This window comes from Enhydra lutris, unplaced genomic scaffold, assembly GCF_002288905.1.
Source record: "Enhydra lutris kenyoni isolate GAN:26980312 unplaced genomic scaffold, ASM228890v2 scaffoldscaffold49, whole genome shotgun sequence".
In the NCBI taxonomy this organism is placed as follows: domain Eukaryota; kingdom Metazoa; phylum Chordata; class Mammalia; order Carnivora; family Mustelidae; genus Enhydra; species Enhydra lutris.
In genome coordinates, this window is record NW_019154133.1 from 14,389,117 (window position 1) to 14,403,482 (window position 14,366).

A 14,366-nucleotide genomic window follows, 5' to 3' on the forward strand; every position below is an offset into this window, starting at 1 on the left:
CTGTATTAATGATTATAATATTTGAAGAACATTGCTCAATGTCATGCAATTCAGATGCTGATTCTAGATTTTTTTTAAAAAGAGTGTTTAAAGCAGATTCCATCATGGTGATATTAATCTCTAAAGAGACGATTTCTTCCAAACAAAACTACAGCTTTTACAGTGAAAGCATTTAACAAAGGTTGAAGAGAGTTTTTGTAGCAGTATATTTTCTCTATGACCCCTACAGTGCCTTCCTAGTTCCCATTACTACCTTGCTGCCTGCTCTATTTTTGGTTTTACTTGTTAACATGTCTTGTTGTTCATATGTCATTATTAGCAAAGATTGATTCAGGGCCCCTTACAGAAGAGAACATAATGACCATAGTCAATGCAACATTGTTCTACCAGAGCTATACTTTCTTATATTTTCTGAACATCTTAGCATAAACCCTGTCTGTTGTACCTTGTTAACTACAACTAGCAAAATCATACTCACCTTTCAAGGCCCAGACAAGTTCATGACTGACTCAGAATTCCTCCGTAAATCAGTCAGCAGTGATTGCTCCATCTGCCACATCCTAGGAGATGAATGAACCCTTGCACTGGGAACAGTATGAATAAGCATAAATATTTTCAGATAGGCAGAACCTACTTTTGTTGCTACCTCTTGTACTGGAACTTAACTATGCAGAAAAAATAGAAGAAATACTGCTAATACTTGCATAACTAGAGCTCTAAATTGAGCAGGGTTGATAGTCTGGACATTTTTGATAAACAGGCAGTTAGAAACTAGCTGCCACTGGATGAAATTTTAGACTAAGAATTCTTAAAGTTTGGATTTCCTGAAAACACCCCTCATCCAGGAATAAGTAAGGATAAAAGTTACTCTTTCAGAAGCTGACAGAAAAATGAAAGTACCACAAAAAAAAAAAAAGAGAGAGAGAGAGAGAGAGAGAGAGAGAGAGAGAGAGAGAAAAGGGTTTTATTATAGCAAAGGAGTATGTATTTAATGCTGCTGTGTGCCAGGAATGACTTTAAGTATTTTAGTCAATTTATACAATCATACTGTGAAAGAGGAAGACGTGGCCAAAGTATCTGGTTAGCTGGTGGTACAGACTGCTGGCCAATAATTCGCATCAAATGTATGTATGTATGTTTGTTCTTTCCACTATTCCACAGTTTCTGTGTGAAGATGCAAAATAGATTATTTTCCTTTTTTTTTTTTTAAGATTTTTTATTTATTTATTTGAGAGAGAGTGAGAGAGAGCATGAGCGAGGAGAAGGTCAGAGAGAGAAGCAGACTCCCCGTGGAACTGGGATCCCGATGCGGGACTCGATCCCGGGACTCCAGGATCATGACCTGAGCCGAAGGCAGTCGTGCAACCAACTGAGCCACCCAGGCGTCCCTAGATTATTTTCCTAAAGGACCAACAAATATGGGCAATATGAGAACTGTTGTGGTAACGTGCAAGGCTTTTCCTGTGTGTCTGGCCCTGACCAAGTGGATCTGTGTCTTAGTCTTTTTAGGGTGCTTTAACAAAATGCCACAGAATGCGTGGCTTAGAACCGGCAAAAATGTATTTCTCACAGGTCTGGAGACTGAGACGTCCAAGATCAAGGAGGCAACAGATTCAATGCCTGGTAAGTGTTGGCCTCCTGGTTCATAGATGGCTATCTTCTCACTCTGTCCTCACATGGCAGAAGGAGCAAGAAAGCTCTCTGAGTCTCTTTGATAAGGGCACTAATCCCATCCATGAGGGCTCCACCCTCATGACCTAGTCACGTCCCTAAGGCCCCCACCTCCACATACCATCCTATTGGGGATTAGGTTTCAACATAAGAATTTTGGAGAGACACATTCAGTTACATAACAAACTACTCTAACACAAGCCCATCAGCTGGCCTGAGAAGAGAGAGTTGAGATAATTTCACAATTCAAAAATAAAAATTGCAGTGAGTTTTTGTTATTGATTTATAACCCTAACACTATTATTAAGCATAAAATTATATTATATTATAAGCATAAAAGGAAATTAAAATTTGATTCTAACAGCAAATATAAAATTTGGGAATTAAGAGTTATTACATGAAATAACATGCACAAGATACACAACCTTATCTGATGTGATTTTAACTCTGAAAGGCCTAAAGTATTCATATAAAATATTGGTTTAGACAAGTGGGCACTGAGCACATTTTATAAGTATAAGACACTAAGGACCATGCAGTAGGTTAGTAACCATCTTCTAGCCTTGAGAAAGGACTTCATTTAAATTCATCCCAATCAGCTTTTCCTCTGGGCTCTTCAAGGTTTCTAGGAAGAGGGAAGGAAAGAAAAGTCTTTATCTTCCTTTGGCAGAGTGTTGGGTGTATTTGATAAAGACTCAGAAATGAAAATTTTTTTTTTTATCATTTGGACAAGAAAGGCTTTTGGGGGGGGCTATTGCCACTACTCCCGATAGTTTCTTACTTGTGATGCATTTTTAGTGTTTTCAAATTCTCTACCATCTAGTTTGCTTTGCCCACTGTATGGAGCAGTCAGCCCTTGCTGGCTCTTCATCCCCAACCCCACTCAGCAGCACAAAGTGAAGATGCTGTGTGTTACAGTTCTTCCAGGGCCATTAAGGCCTCAGATGTCAAAACATCAGTAGGCAGGATATAAAAGACAGGGTTACTACCGCCTGCTGGGCCCCCCACACTCAGCCAGGATCAGCAACATTCCTTCTGTCAATCATAGAATTAGCACCACCTTAAACGTAGAAAATCTCCTTATACATCTCCTTTCTGAGATTTTCCATTGTCTTTATGTTTAAACGTAATAATAATGATGATTTTGGAAATGGAGGCATGATTCAACTTTAACATTTCAAATGGTTCCTACGAACATTGGCAGGAGTTTGCCTGCATGCAGTCAATGTTCCATGTTTTCAGTTTTCTCGAACAGCTGACTTTTTTCAACCATTCCCTTAACTAATGTCCATATAAATGCTCATATAAGATATTCCAGATAACTTTTCACGCTGCCTCTTCCCTACAGGTGAATCAGGCATCATTTGTTGTCTGCTACCCTAGGCTCAGACGGCTGATAACTCTGTTCGGTGATCTCATAGACTTTGATGAAATGGTCCCGGGAAAAATGAAACTTGATGACAGTCTTTTCCCTTTTCTCCTTTGGTTGAAGAATAAAGTGACAGTGGGTTAAAGTTTCTCTATAAAATGCTTGAAATGTATCCGAGAGGCTTGAGAAAAGCTGCAGGCAATGCCTCTTTCATGTTTTCGTGATTTATAACGTCAGATGTGAAAACACTGTGTGATGGCTTTTCATCTTTCACTCAGAGTGCACAAGATACATTTCTTTCTGGATTTTGGTGTTAAAGTTAAAATTCAAGGCCACTCTTACTTTTTAACTTACGCAGTGAATTGCTACCCTGGTAATAATCGTCAAGTACTGGTTTTTTATCCTATTCCAAAAGCACTGGTCAAGGATAAGTTCAGAATTACACACTCCATCCATGGTTTAGATCTGAATTCAAAATAGTGTGCCAAAGACCTTCTTTACTGTTTACTTTTTAAGAATGCTTTCATTCTGGAGACAAAAATGTGTGTCATTTAAATGTATTAATCTGCATCATTTAGATAGCCATATTGTCATTTTCAACATTTAGAGGATGTCTGATACAAACATGGAGGTCATTTCTGGATCATCAATCTGCCAAATATATACTGGGACTCCTGTACCCATTTTCCCACAAAACATGGTCTCTACCAAGGTTAACATCACACTGGAAACTTAGAGTTGAGTAATGTATCTCTAAGGGTCAAAGCCAAATAAAAGAAGTCCAAGACATGTATTTACATACCCTAATTGTGAAAAACATTTTACCTAATAGCTCCCTAGGCGGGGGGGGGGGAACCCAACAAAACAAAACCTAAGCATTTTCTTTCTCAATAGAGAATTGTCCAATGATCCCTTGCCTACAAGCTGGAAAACAAAAAACTCACTTTGCATAATCTCTTTTTTTCCAAGATTTCATTTATGTATTTATTTATTTAGAGTGTGAGCACAAGCCGGGGGAGGAACAGAGAGAGAGGGACAAGCAGACTCCACACCGAGCCTGAGCCCGACCTAAGGCTAGATCCACAGCCCTGAAATCATGCATGACCTGAGCAGATATCAAGTCAGAGGCTCAACTAACTGAACCACCCAGGTGCCCCAACACAGCCCCTTATTCAAACTATAGCTCCAGCTCTCTCCTTTTCCTTTTCTACCAATTTTATTTTTATCTTTATTTGTTTTAAAAAAAGATTTTATTTATTTTGTGGGGAGAGGGAGAGAGAGTTTTCAAGCTGACTCCAGCTCAGAAACCCCTGGGCCCTATGAGCAACTGGATCGCCCCACCCTGAGATCATGACCTCAGCCAAAACCAAGAGTCTCACGCTCAACTGACTGCACCACCCAGGTGCCCTTCTTTTCTATCAATTTTACTTAAAAAAAAAATCATTTATAGTTGCACTGTTTTCTTCATTTGCTCCACACATAACCTACTATAACCTGGCTTCTAGACCAAGTATCTCTTTTAAAAATAACTACTACCGGGGCACCTGGGTGACTCAGTAGGTTAAAGCCTCTGCCTTCAGCTCAGGTCATGATCCCAGGGTCCTGGGATCAAGCCCTGCATCAGGCTCTCTGCTCAGCAGGGAGCCTGTTTCCCCCACCCCCCCCCCCCCGCCTGCCTCTCTGCCTACTTGTGATCTCTCTCTCTCTCTGCGTCAAATAAATAAATAAAATCTTAAAAAAAAAAAAAAAACTACTACTACTACAACGTTCCTATATTAGGTTTAAAAGACCAGGAAATTCACATAAGTGGAAATACCCTGATAAACACGTCAACGCAAGATAAAGCATGTAATTAAAATTGGCACATGAATATTCTAGTACTACTCCTGTGGCCATCTGTTGTTTTTGCCTGCCCAGGATTCATTCCTGTTTCTGGTAATATCACTCTGATTTCCTTTTGGGGATCCTCTGACAACTCCTACTCTTAATCAGGAGACAGAGGATGTAATCATTGCCCATGACAGTAAAGCATCTACTTAGCTCTAGGAATTAGTTTAGGGGAAGTCACATGACTCTGACTAGACCAATCAGAAGCAAGCAGGAGTTTTGAGGCAACTTCTGGTAAGTTCTCTTCTACTGGTCTTGGTAAACTATGAAATAAAAGCTTAGTGATGTTGGTCACCAGTTTGCGGTCATTAAAGTAGAGCTGGTCTGAGAAAGGAGCTAAAACAGAGGAAAGCAAAGTGGAGAGGTAATGAGACATTTCTGATGACATTATTTTAACCCTGGGAATTGGTCCTGCCCCACAGAGCCACCTACAGTATTTATCAGCTTTGCTTCACCTTTTTTATGTTCTGTTTTGGCATTAAAACCAGTCAGACTTTGGTTTCTATTACTTATATGGAAAGAGCTGGACTAACACAAATGTCATCTAGTGTTGGTAATGATGCCAGGCACTAGGTGCTCTTGGTGTCATTGTTAATTGCTATAATTAAAAAAAAATACATATACTTCTTGATCTTACAAAAAAGCTTGTAAGATGTTTGCAACTAAAGACAAAGGAAAAGCAAAAAAGTAAGTAAATAAAAGTAATTCAAGGGCCGAATGCCCTTTTCATTTCTTATCATACTCATGATTCTTGAATCATTTGACAATTCCCTTTTTGAGCTCTTATTTTCATGACTTGCATGACCACCCAATTTCTTGAATCTCCTCCCAACCACTTCAAATATTTCTTTTGGATTTAATTCACAGCCTCTTTTCTTTTGCTTAAATGTTAGTGTTCCAGAATTTTATCCTCAGCTCTCCATAAGTCAACTGTCCAAGCTAGAAACTTTGGCAACATCCTTAATTCTTTTCTTTAATTTACTTCCCTACATCGTATGGATGAACAAATCTTGCTAATTTATTCCTCAAATATTTCTCAAAATTCCCCTCTTCTCTGTTATTGCTGATACTCTTTTGTTAAGAATTCCATCATTTCTCCTTTAGACCAGAATTCTCAAACCCAAGTGTGCAAAAGAACCACCTGTAAAGTCTATTAAAAATGAAGTCCCTGGGGTGCCTGGGTAGCTCAGTTGGTTAAGCGTCTGCCTCAGCTCAGGTCATGATCTAAGGTTCCTGATATGGAGCCCCACATTGAGCTCCATGCTAAGTGGGGACCCTGCTTCTTGCTCTCCCTCTGCTGTTCCCACTGCTCAGCTCTTTCACTTGAGCTCTCTCTCTCGCTTAAATAAAAATTAATTAATTAATTAATTAATTAAAAAAAAGAAAGAAATCCCTGAGCATTAACCTTCCAGAGATTCTGATGAATCTGGCCTGAGAATCCCACTCTGAGAAAAACTACTTTTATCATTGTAACAGCCTTCTAACTGCACTGCTGTATATGTTAACTCTTTTGATCATCTCATTTGTTTACCTGCTTGAAAGTTTCCAAATATTCACCGCAGCCCACAAGATAAACTACAAACTCCTTAACAGGGAACACCATGCTTTCCAATGCAGCTAACCCCTCTAATCTCATCTCTCTCTTCCCCAAATAAGCCATCTGTCTGAAGAAAACATCTCTGTCGTCATTCCTTCTACTTTTGTCTTTTTTCTTTTTTAAAGATTTTATTTATTTGTTTGACACAGAGAGAGGGAACACAAGCAGGGGAGTGGGAGAGGGAGAAGCAGCTTTCCCGCTGAGCAGGGAGCCTGATGTGGGGCTTAATCCCAGGACCCTATGATCATGACCTGAGCTGAAGGCAGATGCTTAACGACTGAGCCACCCAGGTGACCCTCCTCCTACTTTTATCTTAGTTCAACCTCATACAAATAATATTCTATTACCTAGTGAACATTAGAGTGCTTCCAGGTGCCAAGCTCAGTGTTAAATCCTTAACCTCTGTTACTTCATTTAATTCATGCTATTGCCCTGTGAAGTAAGTGGTATTGTTATTACAATTTTACAGCTCTGGGAGTCTGAGGGTCAAAGAAGTAACTTGTCCATGGTTACAGAGGTAGTAAGGGCTGGAGTGGGCCTCTAAATCAGAGCCCTAGATTGTATATCTGGCCATGGGTTTGCCACACATCTAACATATGAGCTGCTCAAGGGCAACAGAGTGGGTGCTCAATTTGAGCTGTTGACTCTCTGAATGAATGGATGCTGGAAGGGAAGAATAATAAAGAAGGGAATCACTATATTTATTAGCCACTTTCTTAAAATGTGATTTCATTTTCCTTACTGATACTCCTTCGGGAGCTTGAGGAAGAAACTGGCTATAAAGGTGATGTTGCAGAATGTTCTCCAGCTGTGTGTATGGATCCATACACACAGTTTGACAAACTGTACCACACACATCGTGACAGTAACTATTAACGGAGATGATGCTGAAAACTTAATGTTTATAGAGAGAGAGAGTGCATGCATGTGTGCACACACAAGTGGGGACCAGTGAGCAGAGGGAGGGGGAGAGAGAGAATCTTAAATAGGCTCCATGCCCAGTGTGGAACATGATGTGGGGCTCGATCTCATGACCCTGAGATCATGACCTAAGCCGAAATCAAGAGTTGGACACTCAACCAACTGAGCCACCTGGGCACCCAATAAGGCTACCTTTCAACTACCATTTGAAAGTCATCTAAAACTCATTCTATATTTTCAATAGAAATTTTTGAGATTGTTGTAGATTCACATGCAGTTCTGAGAAATAATTCAGAGAAATCTCACATTTATCTAGTTTCCTTGAAAAATAATATCTTGAAAAAGATAAGAGTTTTACAACCGGGATATCAACATTAATATTGTCAAGTGGGAGAAGGCTCCATCATCACAAAGATCACTCTTGTTGACTATGAATAGACATACCCCCTTCCTTCCTTCCTTCCTGCTCTCTGATCTGTTCTCCATTTCTATAATTACGCCATTTCAAGAATGCTATGTAAATGGAATCATACAGTATGAAACCTTTTGCAACTGGCTATTTGCAGAATTCTTTACATGTTCTAAGACACTAATTTGTCTGATATGTAGTTTGCAACTATTTTCTCCCAGTCTGTAACTTGTCTTTTTTGTCTTCACATAGGGCTTAAAACAGAAAAAAAGTTTTAAATTTCAATAAGGTCTCATTTATCAACTTTTTCTTTTACGGATCATGCTTTTTGTGTCAAGACCCAGAACTCTATCTAGCCCCAGATCCTGAGAATTTTCTTTTATAGTTTTTTTCTAAGATATTTGTAATTTTATGTTTTACATTTGAGCCTATGATCTTTTTTGAGTTAATTTTTGTATGAGGTGTAATGTTGGGTTCAAGGATCATTTTTATGCCAATGCTGTCCAGTTGTCCTAGCACCACTGGGTGAAAAGTCTACCCTTCTTCCATTGAACTGTTTTTGCAATTTTGTGAAAAAAAATGTCAATCTATGATTACCTTGAAATAAAAGTTTAATAAAATAAAATTGTTTGTAGGTGATGAAAATGTTTTGGAATTAGCTAGACTGACTGCTTCACGACACTGTGAATATGCTAAATGTCAGTGAATTGTGTACTTCACAATTGCTGATTGGATGCTATGAGAATTTCAATCTTAAAAAGTGGGGGGGGGGAAAGCTTATCCTCACTAACCTTCCAACTAACATTTTATGCAATTCAAATAAGTTTTTCAAAGGACATATAAAAGTCTCTTCTCATATCATCATTGAACTTATTTTCTCTATGTTTGGTTACAGTTTCCAGATCCCCATTGCTAAAGTGAGGTAACATCCTCATGTCTAACCTCTGAGGCAAACAGTTTGAACAGTGAATCCACATGTGGACAATTAGAGCAGCAGCAGTTTTTGTGGACCTAATATTTCCTGGCAATCAATCCCAAACGTCCTTACTCATTCTTTGACCATCTTTTATACCCTCACTTGTCTTCATCCTTCTGAACTAATGTGCCCTAAACAGAACACTCTATTATATCATGTGGTGACCATTGCCTTTTTTCTTGGAGTGCACAGCCCTGGAATAATATATTTTATCACTTTTCTGACAAAGAGTTCACAGATCTCTCCTAAATAAACATAACATAGTGAGTCAAGGGCAGGGAGTCTAAGAACTCTGTGACTTGCTACATTCTAGACAGTCTTATGCTGAAACTTCCTCCCATGTATCCTCTTTAATTAATCGTGAAGGGGCCCACACTTACCTCTGGAAAATTCCTGATCTCAAGGAATCTTGAGGTGACTTGGACATTCATATTATCAAGACCTACTTTCAAACAATCAGTGAGATATTTGTATTACTGCATTCGGATCATATTCAAATGACCAATCAATGTCAGTCTGGGAAACTTTAAACTTAGCATATTTCAAAATACTTTCCGTGAAGAGAAAAGAGTGAAGATTGAGAATCTCAACTGACTGAGCCACCCAGGCTCCACATCAAGTCTTTAATAAAATATGTCCTACTCTCTAATAAGTTTGGAAAACATAGCATAGCATCCCTCTCAACCAAAGCCATGATTTTCTTAAGTGTATTAAAAGGTGAGAGAAATTCCATGATAAAAACACCTGTTTAATTCCATGTGTCTTAAGCATATTTTGACTACAAAATACTTTGTGTATGTCTCAATAGCATCTCTAGAATACCAGTGTCAGGAATGTTGTCCTAAAACAAATTGCCTGTGCTTGCTGATTCCATATTTTTCTTATTACTATATGAAGTTCTGCAATCAGGGAATACCAGCAATCTTCAAAAAGTAAAATCTAGTTATTGATTTTTGTTTCCTTCAATGATTATTTCTTTTGACTTTTCTGAAGTCGCCCCCACAATCAACAACATATACATTTTTCAAACTCCTCATGGGATTTCCTAATTCTCCTTCTTTTCCTCCTCCTCATCCTTCCCCTCCACCTCTCCCCATCTCTCCCTCCCCTCCTCCTCCTCCTCCTCCTTCTTCTTCTTTAAGTAAACTCCACCCTCAATAGGATGCCTTCAACTCCCCTAACTCAGGACCCTGAGGTCAATGGTTGCATGCTCCACTGACTGAGCCAGCCAGGTGCCCCTATGATGCTCTATCATTGTTGTAAACTAGAGATATCAAGTTCTTTAACTGCAAAGTTTGGGAATTATGTGCATTTAGAACACCCTCAACAACTAGGACTTGGGCTTATACATAATATGTACTGAATAAATCTTGAACAATTGGCTGGTTAATTCTAAGAAACTGCCCAAGTCTTGTATCCCCCATGAAGCTTTCCTATGCTGTGGCCTTTATTAAACTTCTTTTCCTGTCCCCTTCCTAGCAGTTACTGTCTCTATAACTTACCTTGGCCCATGTTTGTAGATTTGTTTCATATGTATATGAAGTTTCTCCTATGGAGGCTTGTGATCTCTTAAAGGGGAGAAAGTCTGTGTTTCATGGATTTTTGTCTCCCAAACAGGTGAGAACATAATAGAAATTGGTTAAATAAATTTAAATGCAAAGTAGCTGGTATAGTCTTACTACATTTCACTTTATTATTATTGACATTAATGATACAATGCTACTATTCTAGTCTTTTATGCAGACAAAATTAAATGATATAAAATACATAATACACTTCGACCATTTTAACCATTCACAAAATACTGAATGATTGAAACTATGTTACATGTATCTTTTACAAAGGAAAAATTGACTCCTATAATAACACACTCAGGTGAATTTATCATTACATTTTGGATGTTATACAATGTTAAATATGAATATATTCAAGAGAATTACTATTTATAGAACAAACTTCACATTTTACTATTTAAAATAGTAAAATGATAGTAAAATACTTTACTATTTAAAATAGTGAAATGTAAATTATATTCAAATACATAAAGGAACTAACTCTCAACTGAATACTTATAAAAATATTTTTTAAGCAAAAGCTATGATCTACTCTTACTTGGCAGTTACAAAAATATATATTCATCTGAAACTCTAATAAATTTGCTTGAGGCATTAGATATTCAAATTTAAATGTGTCTTCTAAAGCATTTTACCAACTTAGTATTCTTGATTTCATACAATATATATACCTACAAGGTATTAGAATAGGTTTGCCTTACACATGATGTCATTTCAAGTAAAAGACACAAGCGACCACTAACATAAAAGAGATACCGCAACGACTTTCGAATCAAACAGAACCAATGCATCAATGAGGCCCACTGGCTGTGCCTCGTACAAAGTAAATTCTTGAATATATTTGTGGAGTGAATACATGAATGGAAGACATTTCTTCTGTTATCTACATGCAAAAGTATCCAAAGTTTTCTATTTCTAGTAGAAATATCATTTGAAAATTCAGTAACTTTATTTTTCATCAGCTACTTCTTGGATGGCAAAGGTAGGTAAGTTGGCTCCAGACTGAGTAGGACAGTACTGTCAGTGATCAGAAGATGGCCTACCAGGTGTGCTGACTGTGAATTTAGACAAATCTAATGTCTATAGAACAAACATTTCATATATTGAACAGCCCCATATTTCATCTCTTCATCCAAAACAAGACATGAGAACCTAAGTAATTTCTATAATGTATATCACAAAAACAAAAAGTAGCAAATATATGTATATAGAAACATATATAGAGATACAGTATCTCTATATCTATCTATCTTGGTAGACTTCAGATGTCTCTTCTCAGTGAGAAAAGCAAGCTATCCTGAGTTAAGTAGGCCATGTGTCTATGGAACAATGAGAGAATGCATAGGCCATACTTCTACAATCTTCCATACGTGCACAATGTGGCGATATGAATGCTGAGATCAATGTTAAAAGCAAAGGTTTGAAGCAGTAAAAAAAAATTTAAAACCAAAGACTAACTGTGATAACAATTACAGAATTAGAGCACCTAAGAAGACTGTGGCCACTATAAGTAAAAGAAATTAGTCTGAGTCCATTATTGGCTCAGACTCCTCATAACTTCCCCTACCTCTTCTGCCTCATGTAGGGTGAAAGTTTTCTGAGGCTTATCACTAAAACTTCAAAAATCTGAGTGCATACAGAATATTTTTCTTAATCGAACTTCAGATCATTCTAAACCATTGCAAAAGTTTTTGCCTTTATACTTCAGTAGAACAACTAACAACTCATTCAGCAAACTGGCAATTATGTCTTTTTATGTGTACGTGTGTTTATATATATACATTAATGAAATAACTACTGTTGGCTGTAAGAAAGTAATTAAACTATAATTATAATTAAACTATAATTTAGTATATTAATTCACTTAAAAATAAGTCTTTAAGAATTAAACATAGTTTCTAAAAATTCAGAAGCAATTTAATCACATACAAAACATTAGTTTCCATATTAGTAAATACCACTAGTGAAGAAAATTTAAAAATAACCTGTGAAGTAAAATGACTTAGAGTAGGGTTACTTATTTTAAACTTCAATATTATGTTTTTTTTTCTTTTTTTTTTTCTTTTTTTTTTTTTTTAAGATTTTCATTTATTTGACAGAGCACAAGTAGGCAGAAAGGCAGGCAGAGAGAGAGAGGAGGAAGAGGCAGGCTCCCTGCCGAGCAGAGAGCCCGATGTGAGGCTCGATCCCATGACCCTGGGATCATGACCTGAGCCGAAGGCAGAGGCTTTAACCACTGAGCCACCCAGGCGCCCCAATATTATGTTTTTTTTTCAATACAAGTGAATAAAAATATGTCCTTGTAATCTGCCCTAAATCATGCTACACAGGAAAAGATCTATATGAACTAATCAGGGAATACTTTAGTACTAAATACAAACACATCATTTTCAAATACATTAACTAAATGCTTTCATATCCCTAAAAATTATTTTTTTCCTAAAAGTTGTTTGTGCACAGAGGGCTAAAAATAGTTTTTCTTTCTTTTTAAAAGTGTTTTATTTTTAAGTAATCTCTACACCCAAAGTGGGGTTTGAACTCACAACCCACAAGTCAAGAGTCAAATACTCTACAAGTTGAGCCAGCCAGGTGCCCCCAAAAGAATTTGTTTTCTTAAATTAGTTAATATCTGCTCAGGATTTTTTTTTAACTATTCATTGTCTTGGCTTTTATAGCTAGTGCCAAGGATAATATCATTTCATACTGAACTTAGTTAACTATCACAAAATTTAAATCAATAGAGTCAGAACCAGTATCATTACAATATCATATATATTATACTATCACAAGAAATTAGCCCATTTTAAAATTAAACATTGTTGGGGCAAGAAGAGTGACCACTGAATGCATAGGAAATTTAAGCCACTCAATGAATGTCATTTAAAGAGACAGAAAATACTTAGACATCTAAGATTAGGATATTTGTTCATAAAATAAAGCTTACCTTCTAAATTCAACTTTTTATAGCCAATATAAGTAAAAGTCATACAGAAATTCTTTGTTTCTTTCTTTTTTGTTAAACAGTAATGGAAATATGTATAAAACTCTAGTCTCTCCAAATTGCTCATTCTGTTAATACTATAAGAAGTTTGGTAATATTTAATATTAGATAACTTTACAAGATATGATGGAATATTTCAGATGTATTGACAATAGATTACTGGTTAGCTATTATATTTGGGTTAGAGCCCTTATTAAGGACCAAAATTTCTATGCATGACCTTCCCTTTTAGGGGAAGAGAGGCAAATATCCAAGCGCAGAACTCCGAAGAACTGTTAGTAGGCTTTAGCAATGTTTAAAGGAGTTACAGAGGAATATGTGAGTGGTTAAGGGGAGGAATATGTGAACGTGTAGGTAAACCCATTCTTAAAACTCAAGGCTGGTTAAATGTTCAATGTTGCGTGGAGATACATTATGATATTCAAAAATTGTCTTTATTCATTCATTCATTGGACATTTTTAAATTGTTATGACTGTTTTGGAATCACAGCAAATTTTATAGGATATACTTTTTCCAAATTTCAAAACATATCTAAAACCGTTATCTTCAGTGACGAGGAATCTATTTTTTCAGACTGCAAAAGCATTGCAATTGCCTCAAAACATGTATCCAAAATGGTAAATGTCTAAGAAATCCTATGATTTTCACATACTAAAGACCTCTTTCATGTTTCCATCCATTTTTCCCTCAATATAAAGTGCATAATTAAATGGCAACATGTGTCACATAACTCCAGCTTTATTAACAACTAATTGGTACTATTCTTCTATTAGTAAGGAGAAGGAGCTTAATGTATGAAGGAGGCAGTCTTGCTGGGTTTAAATCCTGCTTCTACCACTTGTCAGTCACGTGGCTGACTTGGGAGAGTCACTGGGCTCTTCTTTGCTTTAGTTCCTCAACTGCAAAATGGGGTGATGTCGTTGTGACGATTAGTGAAGCAATAACAAGATGGGGTAAAGC

General features: G+C 37.0%; 1 pseudogene; it reads right to left on the minus strand.

Annotated features, from left to right (window-relative positions):
• Positions 1 to 10,342, minus strand: part of LOC111156794 — a 79,908-nt pseudogene extending 69,566 nt beyond the window's left edge.
• Between the last annotated feature and the right edge of the window lie 4,024 nt (positions 10,343 to 14,366).